At 46.2% G+C, this 13,407-nt stretch overlaps 1 protein-coding gene across 4 annotated transcripts in view; it reads left to right on the plus strand.

Moving 5' to 3' along the window:
• Positions 1-13,407, plus strand: part of POLH (DNA polymerase eta) — a 156,656-nt gene that overhangs the window by 66,012 nt on the left and 77,237 nt on the right. The window lies entirely within an intron of this gene.

The raw sequence follows: 13,407 nt of genomic DNA on the forward strand, positions 1-13,407 counted from the left end.
GTCCAGTGTCCTAGCTATCTAAGTCACCTGTGGCTGTACCAAGTGTCTGTGTGCTATCCCAAATGGGTACTTTCTGATTTAGAGAAACTAAGCGTGTGTGTTACTATTATTTTGACCCTTCTAAACCAGGCTTATTCAAACTGACTGTTAAATAAATTAATAATTGTTTAATCAAGAAACCTTGAGTGTAAGTGTTTGTTTGAATATGTGTCACTGTGAATCTCTGTGTAACTACCCTACTGCTCACATTGCCCCCTCTTGCGATAAGCCTGGCTGCTCAGCCACACTACCGATCTGTGTAGTACAGACTTATACCAAAGGTTGGGTTCCTATTGCCAGTAGGTCAAGGTTGTTATAGTGCACCCTAAGAGTACTGCTCCAAATCTTGCCTAACAAGGCACAACCAATTTGCAGGTCAGTAAAGTAACCTTCTACATACTTTTCAGAATGGCACAACACACATTCAAGATAGGTAATACTATTGACTCTCAGAGATACAGTTACCAACCAACTCATTTACAAGTAAGTAAACTTTTAGACTCTTTTCTAGGCAATAGCCCAATCCTTAGAAAGTCTTCCCCTTATTCTTGGAGCATGAGATTTCTCATTGGCAGAATGGGGGCGGGGGCACTAGATCCACCAGACAGTTCAAGAAGGCACAAAAGTAGCAAAAGTCAGAGTTCCTAAGGAAGACTGGTCAAACAAGTAAGTATTTCACTTTAGAGTTAGTTGAGGGTCCAGGTACCTCTGAGAAGACGCCCTAGTAGGATTCCAGCAGTGGGCCTGGGTGAACTGGATGAGAGGACTACCAATCACACGAACACCCCCAAAGCTTTACAGAAATCACAAAGGCTTAAGGTAGATAAATACCCCATCCAACGCAGTGCCTTAGCACGGATGAAGAGTTGCAGCAAGAAGACTTCAGGATCTGCAGCCAGAAACCCATTCGTTGAATTCCTTTATGACAATTGAAGGCAGGACACTGGAAGGACTTTTGTAGCAGGGATCACAGGGAATGCTTTTGGTGAGAGGTTCTTCGCATGGTTTACTTGGCACAGAAGAAGAGTTTGCATCGGGGGAGACTCCAGGATCTTTAGCCAAAAACCTGGTAATTGAATTCCTTGTCAAGAAGACTGAAGACAGGACCCTGGTAGAGCTTCCGCAGCCGGGATCAACCGGCAAGGCAGGCAAGAGTTTTTTCATGGCAGGATGTGGCTCTCTGGTTTTTGTGCCCTTTTTCAGGAACCAGAAGACAGAATATCGCCAATTCGATTTACGTCACTAATCTGGTCCAGCAGACTGGTGAGGGGACTTCAAGGACTGAAATCACGTTTCTGGAGAGCCAGGAGGCGGCCACCAACGTTCCATCTCAAATCAGAAGATCATTCACCGCACAATGGCTCGAGGTCCCATGCTATTCTGGTATTGCAGCCCGCAATGTCGCAGCACAACGTGGGATGGCTCAAACTGCTGGTCTTCTTGATTGTGTTTCGGGATCCCCTGGTCGATTGTAAGGAAGGGTTGCAGCAGGCTCTAATTGCACAGCAGATTCTCTGGTTGCTGGAAATCGCTACAGCCTTTGTTTCTTCATCTTCCTCTTCGGTTTCAGTTCCATTGGTTGACTTGTCAACAGCTTCCAGGTTCGGAGTTCTTATCAGGAACTACAGCACAACTTCTGCATTCTGTAACTGCATTTTACAGCAAAGAGCGGTCTGGCTGTCCAACCAGGACAGCCAGCCACCCGCTGGGAGTGGTTTACTTTCAGGCTAGGTGGAAGACAAAGGGCTGCTGAGTTTTGGGCTCCTACCTCGCTTCCTGCCTTTTTAGACGCTCTGGCGCTTGGGTGGGGAATCTATAGGAATCCCCGCCAAAGATAAAATAGCCAATGAGGTTGTTCCTGCCTAGAATGGCAGGGGATGTCCTCAGAAACAGCAAGCACCCAAGAAATGGCGAGAAAAGGAGCCCCCATTTTAGCCAAATGGTGGCCCTTCTGTGCATTACCGAGGCTGAATTAACAGCCTGCGAGTAATAAAGACTAAAGGTCGTAAAGGTAAAACCACTGTCACCAACCATTCATGTGAAACTCGCAATTGTAGCAATGTTACAAGGTAAATAAGAAAGGGGATACATTGTTTCCCCCAGCATTCCACGTAAGGTGGGGTGTGCTGGTTCACTATATAAAATGTAAAAGGGGATACAAATCCCTCTCTACTACTTGAGAACAATAGGTCACCCAAGTACATGAAAGAGAAATCTACAGGGAGCCCATAGGGGCCAACCAGCTTAAGCCCAAAAGTTGTAGGAAACTAACTTCAACCGTACACCACGGACAGACATAAAAAGGTCACCCATAAAAAGAGTAAAAGACCAGGTGAGAGGGTAAATGGATTCCCCTTCACCCAGGGACAAGGTAAAATGGTTACCTAGTCAAAGAAAAATGTTCTGGGGTTGACACAGGTCAGGAAGATTTATCATTGATATGAAACCCTTACCTAACACCAATCAGAGAAAACACCCCGAGAGCTTTACAGAAATCACACAGGCTTAAGGTAAGTAAATACCCCAGCCAACATAGTACCTCCGCACAGAAGAAGAGTTGCGGCAGGAAGACTTCAGGATCTGCAACCAAAAACCTAGTTGATGGATTCCTTTGTCATGAAGATGAGAGACAGGAATTCGGAAGGGATTTTGCAGCAAGGATCAACAGGGAAGGCTCGAGGCAAGAGTTTCTTCTCGGCTGGAGGTGGCTCTGTGGTTTTGGTGCCATTTCAGTAGCCAGAAGACTGAATATCGCTGGTCGGATTCTCGTCACTTACAAGGTCCAGCACTCTGAGGGGGAATTTCAGACTCTCTTCATGTCTCTGGAGGTCCTGCAGGATGCCACCAATGTTTCAGCTCGATTCGGAAGACCATGCACCGCACACTGACTTGAGGTCCCAGGGTATTGGGGTATTGCATTCCTGCAAGGTCGCAACACTGCGTGGGATGGCTCAAAATGCAGGTCTTTGTGAGTCTAGTGGATCTCATCTAGCTCTGGGTCTGGGGCCGTCATTTTCCGAGTCCCCAGGTCGCTTGGAAGGAAGGGTAACCGCAGGCTCCAGTTGCACAACAGGCTCGCTGGTCGCTGGAAATCGCCTCAGCCGCATTTTCTACCTATTCCTCTTCGGATTCAGGTCCAGTGGTCAACTACCTCTTCAGCTTACAAGATCAGACTTTTATGCAGGAACCCAGCCAATCAAATGGACGTGCAAACTTCAAACTAGGGAGGCGGGGCTTGGCAGTCCTTTCAGGACAGCCAGCCTCCCAGTTTGAACTGGATTCTCGCAGACTGGAAGACAAAGGGGGACACTCTGCAGCCTGGGCGGGCTTGGCCGAGGTCTCCCGTCGAATATAATTCCCACAAAGGAATGTCCTGCACTTGACGCCAGGGGAACATCCAAGAAGGGATAAGGAGTGCAAAAAAGGCAAACAAAAATGACGGGCCATTTTGTGAAAACAGCCTGCAGTAAAGGTGCACTGAATAAAAGGTTCACTGCCAGTAGCCATTTAAGGTAAGCTTGTCCCTGCAACAGAACGGTTACAATGTATCCCCTTTCTCACTAGCACTGTATCTCCCTAGCACTCCATACAAGGCAGGGTATGCTGGTCTCACCTACCAAAATGTAAAAGGGATAGAAATATCCTTTCTACCCTTGGGAACTGTAGTTCTGCCAGGGTTAGCCTGATAAAGTAACAGATGCGCCTCAAAGGGCAATCCTGTAATAATAAAAAGGTATAAACCAAAGGTGGTCGGAGGATACAATTAAAAGGACACTATGGAGAGTCTTACACACGACACCCATAAAAAGAGTAAAGGGATCTGCGAGTGTGGAGGAAGGTTCCCACTCACTGAGGTATAGGGAAAAATAATCTACCAGTCCAGCAAACACTTCTGAGGTTCTCACAAGTGAGGTAGATTTCGCTCTAAAAGTTAAAATCTTACCTGTATGAAATTGCATGCTTTGCGTAGACCAACATTTAGTGGTAGGCGCAGAGTATTGCACATGTGTTTGAAGTTCAAAAAGGGACGTCGACTGGGTGTGTTTGTAAAATTATCTCTGGTGTGATGTCTACTGTACCCATGATCCCTCACGTGCTGAGGTCCCTCCTATGATTTCTTTCCGCCATCGTGGTCGCACATGTCACGTGGCATCTGTAGCAAAGCTACTTTTTCTGAGTTAACTATTTTCGCTTCTTTCAACAGTCACTGCTTGACGAACAACCTGAACGGTGACCGATTTACAACTGCTGAATATGACAGGCTTTGGCCTACAGTAGGCTTCAGCCTAGCAGTGGAGGAACTGATAACATTTTATTATCGGGGAATGCATACCTCCACTACCTACATACACTGCATTTGTCTAGCTGCCTTTATTATACTACATATTCACCATGAAGAGAACTCCCTTTAAATTCTGTCCAAGCTGCAACAGAAAATATCTTTGGAAAGACCCTCATCGAGTGTATAACCACTGCCTTCCGCGAGACCAACAAACGGTGGACGGCCCATGACCAGGAAGGCCAAGGCAGGTTCGGCTCTGGGTCGGAGGCCGAAGAGGTTTCAAGGGAACATTCTTGCTCCTGGGCGTAGGTCAACAGCCCCGAACGGCAGTCGCAGCGGGCTGCTATGGTGAAAGTTTCTGGCGCCAAAGGTGCGCACACATCCCCGATCCGCACTTCGACAGATCCTCGAAAGAAGGCTGCACGCCAGCAGAAGGCACCTCACGCCCTACTGACCAGCTGCCAAAGAAGCCTGCTTTGATTCTGCAACCGCATTTAGCGCAAGGTGAAAAAGACAAAGGGACGCCTTTTACCGTGCGTAAAACATTGAAAAAACATAAGTCACGCAAGCAATGATAAACACCATAAAAAACACACTCGCACACCTTCTGTCCCTGAGAAAATGCCACAGTATTCAGAAGCTCACTCCCCTTTATCACAGTCCCTACAGAAAATGAGGCCTAGAGAAGATTCTGAGGCCATTGTGTTCCCCCTATTTGAAACACCATGAACAGGAACATGGTCATAGGAACATTTTCGAGGAAACAATGGACAAATTCTCCTCTTTTGTGCACTTCATGAACAAATACCAAATTAGACAAAAGACATTTGATTTAGAAATGGGACAACCCTTCGAAACTGGCAGCCCTTTGCAACATCACCAAGGTGCTGGTCAACCCTTCGCAAAATCACCAAGGTGTCAAACATCACCTACACGTACTGCCCAAGACATCGCTCATTAATCTTTCCAAGGGGAAGATCGGGCCGCTCAAGATGTGTGGTATGTTGACCAGGATGATCCTGATGAATTTTATCAAAGGGGCCCAGATGTAACCATTATTGACACCCCAGATGTGGTTTCGCATGAAAGTGGACACAGCTCCCCTATTGATGACCAATTGTTATACAATGATTTGTTAAAGGGCTGCCAATCATTTTAATATCCTTACCGAAAAGACAGTGGACAACACTGATTTCATCGAGGATATTTTAAATTAGAAAAACATCAGCCAGACCATCCTGCTTTTACAGTAAAAAAAAGAGACCTTTCCCCATCACTTACCACACCCTCACTTTGTTAACAGCAGAGTGGAAAAGATGTTTAAACCATCTCCATCTGGCCCTCTTTATATTGGAGGTCCTACTAAGCCACTGGTGGTCCACCATCACTAGAAAAAGGGCTGGGGTTCCACTCTAGTGCTGAGGCACCCCACAATAAGGAATGCAAGAGGGAAAAGAATAACTACCTCTGGAGCATATGACTCGCATCGCACAAAATGCACACTGCTCGCAAGATATAACACACAGTGGGAAGGGGTACTAAAACACTAAAATCTAGATTCTGTGCCCAAACATGTGAAGTTGCACCTTCCAAAGATCTCCACAGAGAGGAAAGACTTTAAAAACAAAGTCAGATTTCAAATAAGACATTTATCCAGTGTGGTACCTTCAACAAAGGCCACACTTTTCATAGCCAAGACTTTACAAGGTCCAATCAATCTGGATTTGAGACATCCGCCTTGACCTACTACAGTCACCAATGGCAAACATCCTCTTATTAGTCCAACCAGCAAAGAGGGCAGAGTTGCAGCCTCTAGAGGCCCAGCTGTCTCTGCCAACAAATTCTCCAGTTCACGTACCCTCCCATGCTTCCCTGGTAGGTGGTCGCATATCATTATTCACCCACACATTGGAGGAGATAACGTCAGATCGCTGGGTGCTCACAACCATGGCTAAAGGTTATGCAATCTAATTTCTGGAAAAACCTCACCACCACCCTCCTCGATCAAGAAGAATGTCATAAGAACATTACTTAATTCTAGAAAAGCAGATTATAACATTACTGCAAAAAGGAGCAATAGAGCTGGTACTACCTCTGTAATAAAACCAAGGTATTTATTCAATGTACTTCTTTCTTCCAAAGAAAGAGCTAACAATGCACCCAGTCTTAGATCTGTCCCTGCAAACATGCATGTCAAGCCACCGAAATTCAGGATGACTATGCTGCAGGAGGTAATTCCTCTACTAAAACAAGGGGATTACATAGCAACAGGGCATGAAAGATGCATACTTTCATATTTCAATGTTGCCAGCGCACAGAAAATGCCTAAGATTCAAAGTGGGAAACAAGCACTACCAGTTCAAAGTGCTACCATTCGGCATAGATTAAGAACCTCAAATGTTTACCAAAGTCCTTGGGGGTGGTGGCCATACACCTACGAAGGCAGTCTATTCCAGTGTACCCTTACCTAGATGACTGGCTAATAACAGGTGCCACACCTCAGTTGTGTCATCAAAATGCTCAACAGTCAACCTACTGTTTCAATTGGGTTTATCCATCACGAGAAAAAGCAATGTCTAGTGCCCAGTCAAGTAAAACAATTTCTGGGGTGCTCTCATTCGAACAAAACAATTTATGGGGTGCTCTCATTCGAAACAGAATAGAGGGTATAAACCATGCTATTTCATATCCCTCAATACATAGCCGGTCGTCGGGTAACTGCAAAAGTCTGTGTGCCTTCTGGGGATGGTGATATCCTGCATTTAGCTGGTGCTGCACGCCCGGTTGCGCATTCGTCCTATACAAGAGTGGCTGACTAAACAATGGTCGCAAGCAAGCGGTTTGTGGGATGACCTAATGGTGGTTTTGCAACCTCTGGTTCTATCACTGCAGTAGTGGTCCAAGGAAAACCTTTTAAAATGCAAACCATTCCTCACCCCAGTAATACAATCCACTAACATTACAGATGCATCCCTGACAGGGTGGGGAGCTCATTTCTCCATCACAGGGCACACAGGGTGTGGACACGAGCATAAACCAAACAAAACAGCAACTTTCTGGAAGTGCTAGCAGTCCAGCTAGTACAGAAGACAGTCCTCATTCTAACATGGCAGCACTACAGCCATGTTCTACAGAAACAAACAGGGAGGCACACACTCTCCAGGGCTGTCCAGACGAGCCCAGAACATTTGACTGTGGGCACTAAAACACATGTTTCTCCTAGTACCACATGTTGCAGGGGAACCCAATTCTCTGGCAGACGGACTAAGCAGAAGTGTGGTACTGCCCCCAGAACACGAATGGCAATTAAAGGCAGATGTGCTACACATCTTCTCCATCTGGGGGTACCCAGACCTATACCTCTTTGCTACACAAGAGAATGCACAATACGCATCCAGGTTTCCCCAGATGAAATCCAAGGGCAACGCTCTGTTAATGAACTTGGCAGGGAATTTTGCGTATGATTTTCCCCCAAAACCTCTTAACAGAATAGTCCACAAGCTATACCGGGAACAAGTAACCCTGATCCCAATAGCTCCAATGTGGGTGCAACAAACCTGGTTTTCACACGTCCAAATGATGCATTTCTTCTCCATTGAAACTACCATGCCCATACAACATGTCACAGAACCTAGGGACAACACTTCACCCATGCACTCGGAAGCTGAACTTAGCAGCTAGCCTCCAGGGGTCATAGAATTTGGGCATTTAAACCCAGACCAAAGGTGCATGGACATCCTAAAGGAAACACGCAAGCCAAACACAAGCCAAACACAAGACATTATTTAATTAAATGAAGTTTTGTTCTATGGTGCAAAGCACGTATAATCAATCCAAATAACTGTTCACCTTCACATATAGTACACTATCTGCTATATTGTTTCGATTCGGGCTTTGTCTTCAATTAAAATTACATATTGCTGCTCCCTCAGCCTACACCACATCGGTCCAGTTTCGTGGTGGAAAGTGGCTGTGGTTAAGGCATTCATGGAGGGTATTAAATCAGTTATAACGTCCAGTTTCTAATCCAACTCCCGGCTGGGACTTGAATATTCTACTTAAAAAGGCTCTTACCTAAGGGGGGCTCTTGGGTAAGACTTCATAGAAATTATGAATCTTCCTGACTTGTCAACCCCAGAACTTCTTGATTTTACTGCTGGATTATTTTTCCTTATCCCTCTGTGTGTGGGAACCTTTTCCCACACTCACAGAATCTTTTACGCTTTTTATGGGTGTCATTTTTAAGACTCTCCATAGAGCCTTTTAAACGTTATCCTTGGCTATAACTGCCTATTGCTGGGTTGCCCTAGGGGCTCCCCGTTCAGCTTTCTCTGGCTAACCTAGCCGGTCAAATAGCACAGCGAGTAGAGCGCTCGCTTTGACATCCGTGTCCAGCCTGCTGATGCAGGTTCGAATCCCGGCAGGGCCAACCTCAGCCTTTCATCCTTCCGAGGTCGATAAATGAGCACCACACACCGTGGGAAATAAGCAGCACTCAGATACCTGAGGTTCATAGCGCTATATAAATGCACAAACAAACCTTGTGAGAACTACAGTGCTGATGCTTGTGGATCTGCTTAGAATTTCATGCTGTGCATACAGTCCCACATCTAGTGGAAATCGCAGAGTATTGCATCTTTCTTTTGAAGATCGAAAGGGGACGTCGACATGGGCATGACTTTAACACTATCCCCAAGGTGACGTGTAGTGTACCCAAAATCCCTTGCGCGTCGAGATCCTCAGATTGATTTTTTCTGCCAACCTAGTTGGAATCTGATGGCAGCCATGGCTCTGAATTGGAAGCCATCAACCTCTCAGCAGAGCCTGTGTGCTCCCAGATGCCCGGCCCAGTTGCGAATTCCTGCAGGAGTGACAACAGCCCACCAGATCCCCCCCCCCCCCCCCAAGTCTCCCAGCCTAACAATCCTGATTAACTACAACTATCAAACTGGCAAACCCAAGAGGAAAAGGGGAATTGGAAAAAATGACAAATGCAGACCTCTCTAATGCCCTCGTCTCGAACGTCCTTTATTCCTGGGTATACAGTGTTCCGTGAAGACCTAGAAAGTAATCAATAGTTGCTATCACTAATCTCTTACCCACTCTTGCTTAGAACACAGTTTTCTCCCAGGTCCCTATAAATACCTGCAGCCTATGCTTCCTGTGCTGATAGGCTTTCTTTAAGAGAACTGCTGAAAATATTTTATATATTTAAAGTCTATTATCTTCCTTTTTAATTGTAAGTTTCGGTTGAGAATCTTCTTTTGCTACAAATATTTACTACATATAAGTCTGTATTGGTTCCCTTTAAATAGTTCATGCAGTTCTGCAGCACTCTATTTCTGCTCTGCTTGCCCTGGTTCCTTGATCTGTCTGTGAACCCTTGTAGTGAGATCACTGCTCTTGACCCCTTTTTCATATTTCTTAAAAGAAAATACTTTGCCTCATTTAGTCCTTATGCGCTTGCTAGCGCTGTCCGCTCACCCCAGAGCAATTTCTTGTCTTGCGTGAGACCGCGCTCCTGCTTCCTTCCTTGCTGCCTTCAAGTTTCTTTTCACTGTTTATCTTCGTCGTTGCCTGATTTTTACAGTACGTAGAATGACAAGATCAGCTGTTCCGCTTGTCCGTTACTTTAGATGCATTCAGAGAAATACGTCGCAGTCGCGCTGCACGTAACTGCGCGTCTTAAGGTCCCTTCCTCAAATGAAGACCGACGCGATGCACATACTATGCAAGCTACGAGAAGGGAAAGCTAAATTTAGTTTACTGCAGATTACTGTTAGTGGCTAAGACCTTATGGCCGTGTTGGGCCGCCGCACGTGTTAGGGTTAATTATTAATCCGCGGTCTGGTGCGCTGCGATACCTTGAAACGACACACGCACGCAAGCAGAAAACTGCAGACGGTTTAAACATACCATGTGTCTCTTTCCTTATTTACAAATATAACGTGCCTTCTACTACACACTGAGAACTGTTAACTTTTAACATTTAACTCGCAACATTCGTTGAAAGATTTAGAAAGAACTTGAGTTATAAACACTTAGCTTTCTTCATCTGTTTACTTCCTTGGTTGGCTCTTGCTGTAACTGCTTCCTGTGGTTTCTTCTTGTCTTATCACATCTGCTGCTGTTCAGAAATGGAATTATTCAACGTTTTTTACTAAAATATTACTGCACTATAAACTGCGACCTGTTCCCTTGAAAACTAGAATGAAAGGCAGTTTAGAACTCCTAGTGAAATTCAAAACGACCTCACCACCAGGCACAGCCAATCACTGCTGCAGAGCTGAGCCTCCATCTTGCCCTGGGGAAAAAAAGGCTTCCTGGCCACCACATTAAGGAAGAATTTCACATTCCCAATCAATAAGCCCCCTGCAACTAAATTCACTCCCATACACAAGCTGAAACATACTACTGGTCCTCACTCCTACACCTCCAGTTAGAGTGTTTACATCGTGTACTCTAAAGTGGAAACCTAAATGGGATTTTTAAGTGTGTACAATAGTATGGAAGCCTGGCCATGTACCATGGGACCCTGACACCCAGACGGACGGGCCACTGGCACTGTTATGGGGAAATTGCACCCCAGCGACAAGGGAGCCCACACACCATGTGTACACAAGCACACAATCCCTAAGGCCTCTTCGACAGTCGAAGCGCTCAATGCCCCCACGACCGCCGAAAATTTCGACGTCACCTGCCGAAACTTGCGATTTAACGCCCTCCACGCAACCACATTCGCGGCATGCGACTGGGCATCCTCCTGGAACGGATCGTCGACCCGCCATCCGTCAAGAACTTGTATACAGCTGCCGAAGCTTTGCAAAAGTCTTTTGGAAATCATTTTGGTGGCAAAGGAGTACAAGGCCACCCCCTCTCACGGAGAGGACTATTCTGAAGCCCCTCAGCCTCTCTAAGGCCTTATTGAGGAAATCTGGTCCTTCTGGGCAGCCCTTCCCTCCTCCCGACCATTCAGCTTCACTATAGACTAGGGAAAGGTTTGAGCAATACATGGACAAAATGTCCCAGTTCATTGAATTTTCAGACAGATATACCCAAGATACATAGGGAAGTGGACACTTGTCCCATCCCCTCCAAATTGCAGAAACTCCCCATTTCTGCACAGGGACCCGAAGATGTCGCAGATGACCCAACTCAAGAGGATTCTTATGAAGAGCTTAAACCCTTTTGATCAAGATTCGGCTGTTCAGGACCCAGATTGGGACCAGCGGAGGACCAGGGTCTTTGGCTTACACGACAAGTACCGAACACCTTCACCCCCTCTCCCCCTGCAATAGAAGCCACTCTCATCACAGACGCATCTCTGGCGGGGTGGGGGGCTTACCTCCTTCAACAGACTGCACAGCGTGTGGTCTCCAGCAGTAGCATCCAATCGCATAAACCTTTTGGAACTGCTAGCATTGTTCAATGCCCTGAAGGCCTTCCAAACACACCTGAAGGGGAAAATGAGTTCTAGTCCTCGGCTATTAACTACTTAAACAAGGGGGCACTCACTCTCTAGGGCTGTTCACTCAAACACATGTTCCTCCTTTCACAACATGCTCAAGGGGAACTCTATCTTCTGGCAGACGTACTCATCAGAGACTTCCCCCCTACCCTTAGAGCATGGGAGGACATTATACTCTGCGTCTTCGCAGAATGGGGCTTCCCAGAGATCGACTTATTCGCCATTCTCTGGAGAACGCCCGATGCCCAGGTTACGCCTCCAGATACCCACAGAACCGCTCCAAGGGTAACAGTCTTTCGATAACATGGTCCGGGAGATTTGTACAATAGTGCACAAGAGCCGCCAAAAACCAGTCACAATAATCCTGGTGGACGTTTGAGGGCCTGCCAACCTTGGTTCTCCCATCTCATGGCAATGTCCCTCTCCCCTCCCAGGAAACTGCTATCCTTACAACATGCTGTCTCAAGATCAGGGATAGACACTACACCCATTCCCTCAAACTCTGAGGTCCTAGAGTTTGGGCACCTTCATTTCCTCAGATTTGCATGGACATAATCGGAGGCACAGAAACCTTCCACCAGACATTGCTACTCCAGCAAATGGAAGTGCTTTGTTATCTGGTGTAATTTCAAGGGCATCAATCCTATAGATTACTCACCTAAAGATATCATCCTTTACCTAACACACCTGTTTGATTCAGAACTGGTTTTCAATTCTCTTAAAGTTCACTTAGCCGCGCTTTCGGCATACACCACGTCCAAGAGCAAGGTTTCATGGTGGATAATTCCTGTGATTAAAGGTTTTATGGAATGGATAAAGAGACTTCATCCCCCTATCTCCAACTCAGCTCCCAGGTGGGACCTGAATGTTGTTCTTGCCAGACTAATGGGACCTCCCTTGCACAAGGCTAGCCTTAAAGCACTCGCCTACAAGACCGCCTTCCTTGTGGCGATCACCAATTAGTGAACTAAGGCCCTTTCAGTTCAGGACCCATTTGTTACGGTTTGCAAAGACAAGGTGGTTGTGCGCATGCACCCTCGCTTTGCGCCTAAATTTATCTCCAAGTCCCATGCTAACCAGTCCATAGAACTACTCACCTTTTTCCAGATCCCCACTAACATGGTGGAAAGAAGCCTCCATACACTAGATGTAAGGAGAGCGGTCCTCTGCTTTCTGGAAAAGACAAAGCCGCTGAGGAAAAGAAACCAGTTTTTCGTTTCAGTGGCAGCTGGTAGAGAAGGGTAACGTGTCTCTAAATCAGCTATTTCAAAGTGGACCGTAAACTGCATCACATTGTATTACACTCTCACCAAGAGAGATCTACCCTTCGTGCCTAGAGCGCACTCGACTCGGAGTACAGGGGCTACCATAGCATTCATTGCAAATGTTCCACTAGATTCCATTTGCAAAGCAGCAACCTGGAGTTCTGTACACACCTTTTTATACAACACTACTGCCTAGATAAACACTCTAGGTCTGATTCTCAGATGGGACAAGCGGTGCTAAGACATCTCTACTACTGTTCCTTCACACATCCCACCACCATCTCTGGGCACTGCTTGCTGGTCTATGCACAGCATGTGATTCTTAGCAGATCCACAAGCATCAGAAGACCTGC

This window comes from Ambystoma mexicanum, chromosome 4q (genome assembly GCF_040938575.1).
Source record: "Ambystoma mexicanum isolate Mex_15411 chromosome 4q, UKY_AmexF1_1, whole genome shotgun sequence".
Classification (NCBI taxonomy): Eukaryota; Metazoa; Chordata; class Amphibia; order Caudata; family Ambystomatidae; genus Ambystoma; species Ambystoma mexicanum.